Consider the following 14,644-nt stretch of genomic DNA (forward strand, 5'->3'; position numbering starts at 1 on the left):
AGACAAGGACAAAGGAAGAAGACAACACGAACGCCAGTTTCTAAGAAGTTGACAAGGATCGTGGAAGGAATCAGACACGAAAAAGAAGTTGTAACGGGGCTCAATGTACTAGAAAGTAAGTCGCTAAGGGTAGACAGCTGGGATAGTTGGTTGTTTGCATTATTATGGAACATGGTACTAGCGCAAGAGACAAGGAAAAAGGGAAAAGACAACACGAATGCCGGTTTCTAAGAGGTTGACAAGGATCGTGGAAGGAATCACAAACGAAAAAGGAGTTGTAACGGGGCTCAATGTACTAAAAAGTAAGTCGCTAAGGGTAGACAGCTGGGCTAGTTGGTTGTTTGCATTATTATGGAACATGGTACTAGCGCAAGAGACAAGGACAAAGGGAGAAGACAACACGAATGCCGGTTTCTAAGAGGTTGACAAGGGTCGTGGAAGGATTCACACACAAAAAAGAAGGTGTAACGGGGCTCAATGTACTAGAAAGTATGTTGCTAAAGGTAGACAGCTGGGCTAGTTGGTTGTTTGCATTATTATGGAACATGGCACCAGCGCAAGAGACAAGGACAAAGGAAGAAGACAACACGAACGCCAGTTTCTAAGAGGTTGACAAGGGTCGTGGAAGGATTCACACACAAAAAAGAAGGTGTAACGGGGCTCAATGTACTAGAAAGTATATCGCTGAGGGTAGACAGCTGGGCTAGTTGGTTGTTTGCATTATTATGGAACATGGTACCAGCGCTAGCGACAAGGACAAAGGGAGAAGACAACACGAATGCCGGTTTCTAAGAGGTTGACAAGGGTTATGGAAAGATTCACACACAAAAAAGGTGTAACGGGGCTCAATGTACTAGAAAGTATGTCGCTAAGTGTAGACAGCTGGGCTAGTTGGTTGTTTGCATAATTATGGAACATGGTACCAGTGCTAGAGACATGGACAAAAAGAGAAGACAACAAAAAACGCCGGTTTCTAAGAGGTTGACAAGGGTCGTGGAAGGATTCACACAAAAAAGAAGGTGTAACGTGCCTCAATGTACTAGAAATTATGTCGCTAAGTGTAGACAGCTGGGCTAGTTGGTTGTTTGTATAATTATGGAACATGGTACCAGTGCTAGAGACACGGACAAAAAGAGAAGACAACACAAACGCCGGTTTCTAAGAGGTTGACAAGGGTCGTGGAAGGAATCACACACGAAAAAGAAGTTGTAACGGAGCTCAATGTACTAGAAAGTATGTCGCTAAGTGTAGACAGCTGGGCTAGTTGGTTGTTTGTATAATTATGGAACATGGTACCAGTGCTAGAGACACGGACAAAAAGAGAAGACAACACAAACGCCGGTTTCTAAGAGGTTGACAAGGGTCGTGGAAGGATTCACACAAAAAAGAAGGTGTAACGGGGCTCAATGTACTAGAAAGTATGTCGCTAAGGGTAGACAGCTGCGCTAGTTGGTTGTTTGCATTAATATGGAACATGGTACTAGCGCAAGAGACAAGGACAAAGGGAGAAGACAACACGAACGCAAGTTTCTAAGAGGTTTACATGGGTTATGGAAAGATTCACACACAAAAAAGGTGTAACGGGGCTCAATGTACTAGAAAGTATGTCGCTAAGTGTAGACAGCTGGGCTAGTTGGTTGTTTGCATAATTATGGAACATGGTACCAGTGCTAGAGACATGGACAAAAAGAGAAGACAACAAAAAACGCCGGTTTCTAAGAGGTTGAAAAGAGTCGTGGAAGGATTCACACAAAAAAGAAGGTGTAACGGGGCTCAATGTACTAGAAAGTATGTCGCTAAGTGTAGACAGCTGGGCTAGTTGGTTGTTTGTATAATTATGGAACATGGTACCAGTGCTAGAGACACGGACAAAAAGAGAAGACAACACAAACGCAGGTTTCTAAGAGGTTGACAAGGGTCGTGGAAGGATTCACACACAAAAAAGGTGTAACGGGGCTCAATGTACTAGAAAGTATGTCGCTAAGGGTAGACAGTTGGGCTTGTTGGTTGTTTGCATTATTATGGAATATGGCACCAGCGCAAGAGACAAGGACAAAGGAAGAAGACAACACGAACGCCAGTTTCTAAGAAGTTGACAAGGATCGTGGAAGGAATCACACACGAAAAAGAAGGTGTAACGGGGCTCAATGTACTAGAAAGTATGTCGCTAAGGGTAGACAGCTGCGCTAGTTGGTTGTTTGCATAATTATGGAACATGGTACCAGTGCTAGAGACATAGACAAAAAGAGAAGACAACACAAACGCCGGTATCTAAGAGGTTGACAAGGGTCGTGGAAGGATTCACGTACAACAATGGTGTAACGGGGCTCAATGTACTAGAAAGTATGTCGCTAAGGGTAGACAGCTGGGCTAGTTGGTTGTTTGCATTATTATGGAACATGGCACCAGCGCAGTGAGACAAGGAAAAAGGGAGAAGACAACACGAATGCCGGTTTCTAAGATGTTGACAAGGGTCGTGGAAGGATTCACACACAAAAAAGAATGTGTAACGAGGCTCAATGTACTAGAAAGTATGTCGCTAAGGGTAGACAGCTGGGCTAGTTGGTTGTTTGTATAATTATGGAACATGGTACCAGTGCTAGAGACACGGACAAAAAGAGAAGACAACACAAACGCCGGTTTCTAAGAGGTTGACAAGGGTCGTGGAAGGATTCACACACAAAAAAGGTGTAACGGGGCTTAATGTACTAGAAAGTATGTCGCTAAGGGTAGACAGTTGGGCTAGTTGGTTGTTTGCATTATTATGGAATATGGCACCAGCGCAAGAGACAAGGACAAAGGAAGAAGACAACACGAACGCCAGTTTCTAAGAAGTTGACAAGGATCGTGGAAGGAATCAGACACGAAAAAGAAGTTGTAACGGGGCTCAATGTACTAGAAAGTAAGTCGCTAAGGGTAGACAGCTGGGATAGTTGGTTGTTTGCATTATTATGGAACATGGTACTAGCGCAAGAGACAAGGAAAAAGGGAAAAGACAACACGAATGCCGGTTTCTAAGAGGTTGACAAGGATCGTGGAAGGAATCACAAACGAAAAAGGAGTTGTAACGGGGCTCAATGTACTAAAAAGTAAGTCGCTAAGGGTAGACAGCTGGGCTAGTTGGTTGTTTGCATTATTATGGAACATGGTACTAGCGCAAGAGACAAGGACAAAGGGAGAAGACAACACGAATGCCGGTTTCTAAGAGGTTGACAAGGGTCGTGGAAGGATTCACACACAAAAAAGAAGGTGTAACGGGGCTCAATGTACTAGAAAGTATGTTGCTAAAGGTAGACAGCTGGGCTAGTTGGTTGTTTGCATTATTATGGAACATGGCACCAGCGCAAGAGACAAGGACAAAGGAAGAAGACAACACGAACGCCAGTTTCTAAGAGGTTGACAAGGGTCGTGGAAGGATTCACACACAAAAAAGAAGGTGTAACGGGGCTCAATGTACTAGAAAGTATATCGCTGAGGGTAGACAGCTGGGCTAGTTGGTTGTTTGTATAATTATGGAACATGGTACCAGTGCTAGAGACACGGACAAAAAGAGAAGACAACACAAACGCCGGTTTCTAAGAGGTTGACAAGGGTCGTGGAAGGATTCACACAAAAAAGAAGGTGTAACGGGGCTCAATGTACTAGAAAGTATGTCGCTAAGGGTAGACAGCTGCGCTAGTTGGTTGTTTGCATTAATATGGAACATGGTACTAGCGCAAGAGACAAGGACAAAGGGAGAAGACAACACGAACGCAAGTTTCTAAGAGGTTTACATGGGTTATGGAAAGATTCACACACAAAAAAGGTGTAACGGGGCTCAATGTACTAGAAAGTATGTCGCTAAGTGTAGACAGCTGGGCTAGTTGGTTGTTTGCATAATTATGGAACATGGTACCAGTGCTAGAGACATGGACAAAAAGAGAAGACAACAAAAAACGCCGGTTTCTAAGAGGTTGAAAAGAGTCGTGGAAGGATTCACACAAAAAAGAAGGTGTAACGGGGCTCAATGTACTAGAAAGTATGTCGCTAAGTGTAGACAGCTGGGCTAGTTGGTTGTTTGTATAATTATGGAACATGGTACCAGTGCTAGAGACACGGACAAAAAGAGAAGACAACACAAACGCAGGTTTCTAAGAGGTTGACAAGGGTCGTGGAAGGATTCACACACAAAAAAGGTGTAACGGGGCTCAATGTACTAGAAAGTATGTCGCTAAGGGTAGACAGTTGGGCTTGTTGGTTGTTTGCATTATAATGGAATATGGCACCAGCGCAAGAGACAAGGACAAAGGAAGAAGACAACACGAACGCCAGTTTCTAAGAAGTTGACAAGGATCGTGGAAGGAATCACACACGAAAAAGAAGGTGTAACGGGGCTCAATGTACTAGAAAGTATGTCGCTAAGGGTAGACAGCTGCGCTAGTTGGTTGTTTGCATAATTATGGAACATGGTACCAGTGCTAGAGACATAGACAAAAAGAGAAGACAACACAAACGCCGGTATCTAAGAGGTTGACAAGGGTCGTGGAAGGATTCACGTACAACAATGGTGTAACGGGGCTCAATGTACTAGAAAGTATGTCGCTAAGGGTAGACAGCTGGGCTAGTTGGTTGTTTGCATTATTATGGAACATGGCACCAGCGCAGTGAGACAAGGAAAAAGGGAGAAGACAACACGAATGCCGGTTTCTAAGATGTTGACAAGGGTCGTGGAAGGATTCACACACAAAAAAGAATGTGTAACGAGGCTCAATGTACTAGAAAGTATGTCGCTAAGGGTAGACAGCTGGGCTAGTTGGTTGTTTGTATAATTATGGAACATGGTACCAGTGCTAGAGACACGGACAAAAAGAGAAGACAACACAAACGCCGGTTTCTAAGAGGTTGACAAGGGTCGTGGAAGGATTCACACACAAAAAAGGTGTAACGGGGCTTAATGTACTAGAAAGTATGTCGCTAAGGGTAGACAGTTGGGCTAGTTGGTTGTTTGCATTATTATGGAATATGGCACCAGCGCAAGAGACAAGGACAAAGGAAGAAGACAACACGAACGCCAGTTTCTAAGAAGTTGACAAGGATCGTGGAAGGAATCAGACACGAAAAAGAAGTTGTAACGGGGCTCAATGTACTAGAAAGTAAGTCGCTAAGGGTAGACAGCTGGGATAGTTGGTTGTTTGCATTATTATGGAACATGGTACTAGCGCAAGAGACAAGGAAAAAGGGAAAAGACAACACGAATGCCGGTTTCTAAGAGGTTGACAAGGATCGTGGAAGGAATCACAAACGAAAAAGGAGTTGTAACGGGGCTCAATGTACTAAAAAGTAAGTCGCTAAGGGTAGACAGCTGGGCTAGTTGGTTGTTTGCATTATTATGGAACATGGTACTAGCGCAAGAGACAAGGACAAAGGGAGAAGACAACACGAATGCCGGTTTCTAAGAGGTTGACAAGGGTCGTGGAAGGATTCACACACAAAAAAGAAGGTGTAACGGGGCTCAATGTACTAGAAAGTATGTTGCTAAAGGTAGACAGCTGGGCTAGTTGGTTGTTTGCATTATTATGGAACATGGCACCAGCGCAAGAGACAAGGACAAAGGAAGAAGACAACACGAACGCCAGTTTCTAAGAGGTTGACAAGGGTCGTGGAAGGATTCACACACAAAAAAGAAGGTGTAACGGGGCTCAATGTACTAGAAAGTATATCGCTGAGGGTAGACAGCTGGGCTAGTTGGTTGTTTGCATTATTATGGAACATGGTACCAGCGCTAGCGACAAGGACAAAGGGAGAAGACAACACGAATGCCGGTTTCTAAGAGGTTGACAAGGGTTATGGAAAGATTCACACACAAAAAAGGTGTAACGGGGCTCAATGTACTAGATAGTATGTCGCTAAGTGTAGACAGCTGGGCTAGTTGGTTGTTTGCATAATTATGGAACATGGTACCAGTGCTAGAGACATGGACAAAAAGAGAAGACAACAAAAAACGCCGGTTTCTAAGAGGTTGACAAGGGTCGTGGAAGGATTCACACAAAAAAGAAGGTGTAACGTGCCTCAATGTACTAGAAATTATGTCGCTAAGTGTAGACAGCTGGGCTAGTTGGTTGTTTGTATAATTATGGAACATGGTACCAGTGCTAGAGACACGGACAAAAAGAGAAGACAACACAAACGCCGGTTTCTAAGAGGTTGACAAGGGTCGTGGAAGGAATCACACACGAAAAAGAAGTTGTAACGGAGCTCAATGTACTAGAAAGTATGTCGCTAAGTGTAGACAGCTGGGCTAGTTGGTTGTTTGTATAATTATGGAACATGGTACCAGTGCTAGAGACACGGACAAAAAGAGAAGACAACACAAACGCCGGTTTCTAAGAGGTTGACAAGGGTCGTGGAAGGATTCACACAAAAAAGAAGGTGTAACGGGGCTCAATGTACTAGAAAGTATGTCGCTAAGGGTAGACAGCTGCGCTAGTTGGTTGTTTGCATTAATATGGAACATGGTACTAGCGCAAGAGACAAGGACAAAGGGAGAAGACAACACGAACGCAAGTTTCTAAGAGGTTTACATGGGTTATGGAAAGATTCACACACAAAAAAGGTGTAACGGGGCTCAATGTACTAGAAAGTATGTCGCTAAGTGTAGACAGCTGGGCTAGTTGGTTGTTTGCATAATTATGGAACATGGTACCAGTGCTAGAGACATGGACAAAAAGAGAAGACAACAAAAAACGCCGGTTTCTAAGAGGTTGAAAAGAGTCGTGGAAGGATTCACACAAAAAAGAAGGTGTAACGGGGCTCAATGTACTAGAAAGTATGTCGCTAAGTGTAGACAGCTGGGCTAGTTGGTTGTTTGTATAATTATGGAACATGGTACCAGTGCTAGAGACACGGACAAAAAGAGAAGACAACACAAACGCAGGTTTCTAAGAGGTTGACAAGGGTCGTGGAAGGATTCACACACAAAAAAGGTGTAACGGGGCTCAATGTACTAGAAAGTATGTCGCTAAGGGTAGACAGTTGGGCTTGTTGGTTGTTTGCATTATTATGGAATATGGCACCAGCGCAAGAGACAAGGACAAAGGAAGAAGACAACACGAACGCCAGTTTCTAAGAAGTTGACAAGGATCGTGGAAGGAATCACACACGAAAAAGAAGGTGTAACGGGGCTCAATGTACTAGAAAGTATGTCGCTAAGGGTAGACAGCTGCGCTAGTTGGTTGTTTGCATAATTATGGAACATGGTACCAGTGCTAGAGACATAGACAAAAAGAGAAGACAACACAAACGCCGCTATCTAAGAGGTTGACAAGGGTCGTGGAAGGATTCACGTACAACAATGGTGTAACGGGGCTCAATGTACTAGAAAGTATGTCGCTAAGGGTAGACAGCTGGGCTAGTTGGTTGTTTGCATTATTATGGAACATGGCACCAGCGCAAGAGACAAGGAAAAAGGGAGAAGACAACACGAATGCCGGTTTCTAAGATGTTGACAAGGGTCGTGGAAGGATTCACACACAAAAAAGAATGTGTAACGAGGCTCAATGTACTAGAAAGTATGTCGCTAAGGGTAGACAGCTGGGCTAGTTGGTTGTTTGCATTATTATGGAACATGGTACCAGCGCAAGAGACAAGGACAAAGGAAGAAGACAACACGAACGCCAGTTTCTAAGAGGTTGACAAGGATCGTGGAAGGAATCACACACGAAAAAGAAGGTGTAACGGGGCTCAATGTACTAGAAAGTAAGTCGCTAAGTGTAGACAGCTGGGCTAGTTGGTTGTTTGCATTATTATGGAACATGGTACTAGCGCAAGAGACAAGGACAAAGGGAAAAGACAACACTAATGCCGGTTTCTAAGAGGTTGACAAGGATCGTGGAAGGAATCAGACACGAAAAAGAAGTTGTAACGGGGCTCAATGTACTAGAAAGTAAGTCGCTAAGGGTAGACAGCTGGGATAGTTGGTTGTTTGCATTATTATGGAACATGGTACTAGCGCAAGAGACAAGGAAAAAGGGAAAAGACAACACGAATGCCGGTTTCTAAGAGGTTGACAAGGATCGTGGAAGGAATCACAAACGAAAAAGGAGTTGTAACGGGGCTCAATGTACTAAAAAGTAAGTCGCTAAGGGTAGACAGCTGGGCTAGTTGGTTGTTTGCATTATTATGGAACATGGTACTAGCGCAAGAGACAAGGACAAAGTGAGAAGACAACACGAATGCCGGTTTCTAAGAGGTTGACAAGGGTCGTGGAAGGATTCACACACAAAAAAGAAGGTGTAACGGGGCTCAATGTACTAGAAAGTATGTTGCTAAAGGTAGACAGCTGGGCTAGTTGGTTGTTTGCATTATTATGGAACATGGCACCAGCGCAAGAGACAAGGACAAAGGAAGAAGACAACACGAACGCCAGTTTCTAAGAGGTTGACAAGGGTCGTGGAAGGATTCACACACAAAAAAGAAGGTGTAACGGGGCTCAATGTACTAGAAAGTATATCGCTGAGGGTAGACAGCTGGGCTAGTTGGTTGTTTGCATTATTATGGAACATGGTACCAGCGCTAGCGACAAGGACAAAGGGAGAAGACAACACGAATGCCGGTTTCTAAGAGGTTGACAAGGGTTATGGAAAGATTCACACACAAAAAAGGTGTAACGGGGCTCAATGTACTAGAAAGTATGTCGCTAAGTGTAGACAGCTGGGCTAGTTGGTTGTTTGCATAATTATGGAACATGGTACCAGTGCTAGAGACATGGACAAAAAGAGAAGACAACAAAAAACGCCGGTTTCTAAGAGGTTGACAAGGGTCGTGGAAGGATTCACACAAAAAAGAAGGTGTAACGTGCCTCAATGTACTAGAAAGTATGTCGCTAAGTGTAGACAGCTGGGCTAGTTGGTTGTTTGTATAATTATGGAACATGGTACCAGTGCTAGAGACACGGACAAAAAGAGAAGACAACACAAACGCCGGTTTCTAAGAGGTTGACATGGGTCGTGGAAGGAATCACACACGAAAAAGAAGTTGTAACGGAGCTCAATGTACTAGAAAGTATGTCGCTAAGGGTAGACAGCTGGGCTAGTTGGTTGTTTGCATTATTATGGAACATGGTACCAGTGCTAGAGACATGGACAAAAAGAGAAGACAACACAAACGCCGGTTTCTAAGAGGTTGACAAGGATCGTGGAAGGAATCACACACGAAAAAGAAGGTGTAACGGGGCTCAATGTACTAGAAAGTATGTCGCTAAGGGTAGACAGCTGGGCTAGTTGGTTGTTTGCATTAATATGGAACATGGTACTAGCGCAAGAGACAAGGACAAAGGGAGAAGACAACACGAACGCAAGTTTCTAAGAGGTTGACAAGGGTTATGGAAAGATTCACACACAAAAAAGGTGTAACGGGGCTCATTGTACTAGAAAGTATGTAGCTAAGTGTAGACAGCTGGGCTAGTTGGTTGTTTGCATAATTATGGAACATGGTACCAGTGCTAGAGACATGGACAAAAAGAGAAGACAACAAAAAACGCCGGTTTCTAAGAGGTTGACAAGGGTCGTGGAAGGATTCACACAAAAAAGAAGGTGTAACGGGGCTCAATGTACTAGAAAGTATGTCGCTAAGTGTAGACAGCTGGGCTAGTTGGTTGTTTGCATTATTATGGAACATGGTACCAGCGCAAGAGACAAGGACAAAGGAAGAAGACAACACGAACGCCAGTTTCTAAGAGGTTGACAAGGATCGTGGAAGGAATCACACACGAAAAAGAAGGTGTAACGGGGCTCAATGTACTAGAAAGTATGTCGCTAAGTGTAGACAGCTGGGCTAGTTGGTTGTTTGCATTATTATGGAACATGGTACTAGCGCAAGAGACAAGGACAAAGGGAAAAGACAACACGAATGCCGGTTTCTAAGAGGTTGACAAGGATCGTGGAAGGAATCAGACACGAAAAAGAAGTTGTAACGGGGCTCAATGTACTAGAAAGTAAGTCGCTAAGGGTAGACAGCTGGGATAGTTGGTTGTTTGCATTATTATGGAACATGGTACTAGCGCAAGAGACAAGGAAAAAGGGAAAAGACAACACGAATGCCGGTTTCTAAGAGGTTGACAAGGATCGTGGAAGGAATCACAAACGAAAAAGGAGTTGTAACGGGGCTCAATGTACTAAAAAGTAAGTCGCTAAGGGTAGACAGCTGGGCTAGTTGGTTGTTTGCATTATTATGGAACATGGTACTAGCGCAAGAGACAAGGACAAAGGGAGAAGACAACACGAATGCCGGTTTCTAAGAGGTTGACAAGGGTCGTGGAAGGATTCACACACAAAAAAGAAGGTGTAACGGGGCTCAATGTACTAGAAAGTATGTTGCTAAGGGTAGACAGCTGGGCTAGTTGGTTGTTTGCATTAATATGGAACATGGCACCAGCGCAAGAGACAAGGACAAAGGAAGAAGACAACACGAACGCCAGTTTCTAAGAGGTTGACAAGGGTCGTGGAAGGATTCACACACAAAAAGAAGGTGTAACGGGGCTCAATGTACTAGAAAGTATATCGCTGAGGGTAGACAGCTGGGCTAGTTGGTTGTTTGCATTATTATGGAACATGGTACCAGCGCTAGCGACAAGGACAAAGGGAGAAGACAACACGAATGCCGGTTTCTAAGAGGTTGACAAGGGTTATGGAAAGATTCACACACAAAAAAGGTGTAACGGGGCTCAATGTACTAGAAAGTATGTCGCTAAGTGTAGACAGCTGGGCTAGTTGGTTGTTTGCATAATTATGGAACATGGTACCAGTGCTAGAGACATGGACAAAAAGAGAAGACAACAAAAAACGCCGGTTTCTAAGAGGTTGACAAGGGTCGTGGAAGGATTCACACAAAAAAGAAGGTGTAACGGGCCTCAATGTACTAGAAAGTATGTCGCTAAGTGTAGACAGTTGGCTAGTTGGTTGTTTGTATAATTATGGAACATGGTACCAGTGCTAGAGACACGGACAAAAAGAGAAGACAACACAAACGCCGGTTTCTAAGAGGTTGACAAGGGTCGTGGAAGGAATCACACACGAAAAAGAAGTTGTAACGGGGCTCAATGTACTAGAAAGTATGTCGCTAAGGGTAGACAGCTGGGCTAGTTGGTTGTTTGCATTATTATGGAACATGGTACCAGTGCTAGAGACATGGACAAAAAGAGAAGACAACACAAACGCCGGTTTCTAAGAGGTTGACAAGGATCGTGGAAGGAATCACACACGAAAAAGAAGGTGTAACGGGGCTCAATGTACTAGAAAGTATGTCGCTAAGGGTAGACAGCTGGGCTAGTTGGTTGTTTGCATTAATATGGAACATGGTACTAGCGCAAGAGACAAGGACAAAGGGAGAAGACAACACGAACGCAAGTTTCTAAGAGGTTGACAAGGGTTATGGAAAGATTCACACACAAAAAAGGTGTAACGGGGCTCAATGTACTAGAAAGTATGTCGCTAAGTGTAGACAGCTGGGCTAGTTGGTTGTTTGCATAATTATGGAACATGGTACCAGTGCTAGAGACACGGACAAAAAGAGAAGACAACACAAACGCCGGTTTCTAAGAGGTTGACAAGGGTCGTGGAAGGATTCACACACAAAAAAGGTGTAACGGGGCTTAATGTACTAGAAAGTATGTCGCTAAGGGTAGACAGTTGGGCTAGTTGGTTGTTTGCATTATTATGGAATATGGCACCAGCGCAAGAGACAAGGACAAAGGAAGAAGACAACACGAACGCCAGTTTCTAAGAAGTTGACAAGGATCGTGGAAGGAATCACACACGAAAAAGAAGGTGTAACGGGGCTCAATGTACTAGAAAGTATGTCGCTAAGGGTAGACAGCTGGGCTAGTTGGTTGTTTGCATAATTATGGAACATGGTACCAGTGCTAGAGGCATGGACAAAAAGAGAAGACAACACAAACGCCGGTTTCTAAGAGGTTGACAAGGGTCGTGGAAGGATTCACGTACAACAATGGTGTAACGGGGCTCAATGTACTAGAAAGTATGTCGCTAAGGGTAGACAGCTGGGCTAGGTGGTTGCCTGCATTATTATGGAACATGGCACCAGCGCAAGAGACAAGGAAAAAGGGAGAAGACTACACGAATGCCGGTTTCTAAGATGTTGACAAGGGTCGTGGAAGGATTCGCACACAAAAAAGAATGTGTAACGAGGCTCAATGTACTAGAAAGTATGTCGCTAAGGGTAGACAGCTGGGCTAGTTGGTTGTTTGCATTATTATGGAACATGGTACCAGCGCAAGAGACAAGGACAAAGGAAGAAGACAACACGAACGCCAGTTTCTAAGAGGTTGACAAGGATCGTGGAAGGAATCACACACGAAAAAGAAGGTGTAACGGGGCTCAATGTACTAGAAAGTATGTCGCTAAGTGTAGACAGCTGGGCTAGTTGGTTGTTTGCATTTTTATGGAACATGGTACTAGCGCAAGAGACAAGGACAAAGGGAAAAGACAACACGAATGCCGGTTTCTAAGAGGTTGACAAGGATCGTGGAAGGAATCAGACACGAAAAAGAAGTTGTAACGGGGCTCAATGTACTAGAAAGTAAGTCGCTAAGGGTAGACAGCTGGGCTAGTTGGTTGTTTGCATTATTATGGAACATGGTACTAGCGCAAGAGACAAGGAAAAAGGGAAAAGACAACACGAATGCCGGTTTCTAAGAGGTTGACAAGGATCGTGGAAGGAATCACAAACGAAAAAGGAGTTGTAACGGGGCTCAATGTACTAAAAAGTAAGTCGCTAAGGGTAGACAGCTGGGCTAGTTGGTTGTTTGCATTATTATGGAACATGGTACTAGCGCAAGAGACAAGGACAAAGGGAGAAGACAACACGAATGCCGGTTTCTATGTGGTTGACAAGGGTCGTGGAAGGATTCACACACAAAAAAGAAGGTGTAACGGAGCTCAATGTACTGGAAAGTATGTCGCTAAGTGTAGACAGCTGGGCTAGTTGGTTGTTTGCATTATTATGGAACATGGTACTAGCGCAAGAGACAAGGACAAAGGGAAAAGACAACACGAATGCCGGTTTCTAAGAGGTTGACAAGGATCGTGGAAGGAATCAGACACGAAAAAGAAGTTGTAACGGGGCTCAATGTACTAGAAAGTAAGTCGCTAAGGGTAGACAGCTGGGCTAGTTGGTTGTTTGCATTATTATGGAACATGGTACTAGCGCAAGAGACAAGGAAAAAGGAAAAAGACAACACGAATGCCGGTTTCTAAGAGGTTGACAAGGATCGTGGAAGGAATCACAAACGAAAAAGGAGTTGTAACGGGGCTCAATGTACTAAAAAGTAAGTCGCTAAGGGTAGACAGCTGGGCTAGTTGGTTGCTTGCATTATTATGGAACATGGTACTAGCGCAAGAGACAAGGACAAAGGGAGAAGACAACACGAATGCCGGTTTCTAAGAGGTTGACAAGGGTCGTGGAAGGATTCACTCACAAAAAGAAGGTGTAACGGGGCTCAGTGTACTAGAAAGTATGTCGCTAAGTGTAGACAGCTGGGCTAGTTGGTTGTTTGCATAATTATGGAACATGGTACCAGTGCTAGAGACATGGACAAAAAGAGAAGACAACAAAAAACGCCGGTTTCTAAGAGGTTGAAAAGAGTCGTGGAAGGATTCACACAAAAAAGAAGGTGTAACGGGGCTCAATGTACTAGAAAGTATGTCGCTAAGTGTAGACAGCTGGGCTAGTTGGTTGTTTGTATAATTATGGAACATGGTACCAGTGCTAGAGACACGGACAAAAAGAGAAGACAACACAAACGCAGGTTTCTAAGAGGTTGACAAGGGTCGTGGAAGGATTCACACACAAAAAAGGTGTAACGGGGCTCAATGTACTAGAAAGTATGTCGCTAAGGGTAGACAGTTGGGCTTGTTGGTTGTTTGCATTATTATGGAATATGGCACCAGCGCAAGAGACAAGGACAAAGGAAGAAGACAACACGAACGCCAGTTTCTAAGAAGTTGACAAGGATCGTGGAAGGAATCACACACGAAAAAGAAGGTGTAACGGGGCTCAATGTACTAGAAAGTATGTCGCTAAGGGTAGACAGCTGCGCTAGTTGGTTGTTTGCATAATTATGGAACATGGTACCAGTGCTAGAGACATAGACAAAAAGAGAAGACAACACAAACGCCGGTATCTAAGAGGTTGACAAGGGTCGTGGAAGGATTCACGTACAACAATGGTGTAACGGGGCTCAATGTACTAGAAAGTATGTCGCTAAGGGTAGACAGCTGGGCTAGTTGGTTGTTTGCATTATTATGGAACATGGCACCAGCGCAAGAGACAAGGAAAAAGGGAGAAGACAACACGAATGCCGGTTTCTAAGATGTTGACAAGGGTCGTGGAAGGATTCACACACAAAAAAGAATGTGTAACGAGGCTCAATGTACTAGAAAGTATGTCGCTAAGGGTAGACAGCTGGGCTAGTTGGTTGTTTGTATAATTATGGAACATGGTACCAGTGCTAGAGACACGGACAAAAAGAGAAGACAACACAAACGCCGGTTTCTAAGAGGTTGACAAGGGTCGTGGAAGGATTCACACACAAAAAAGGTGTAACGGGGCTTAATGTACTAGAAAGTATGTCGCTAAGGGTAGACAGTTG

The sequence above is a fragment of the Amblyomma americanum genome, chromosome 4 (assembly GCF_052857255.1).
Source record: "Amblyomma americanum isolate KBUSLIRL-KWMA chromosome 4, ASM5285725v1, whole genome shotgun sequence".
Taxonomy (NCBI): Eukaryota; Metazoa; Arthropoda; class Arachnida; order Ixodida; family Ixodidae; genus Amblyomma; species Amblyomma americanum.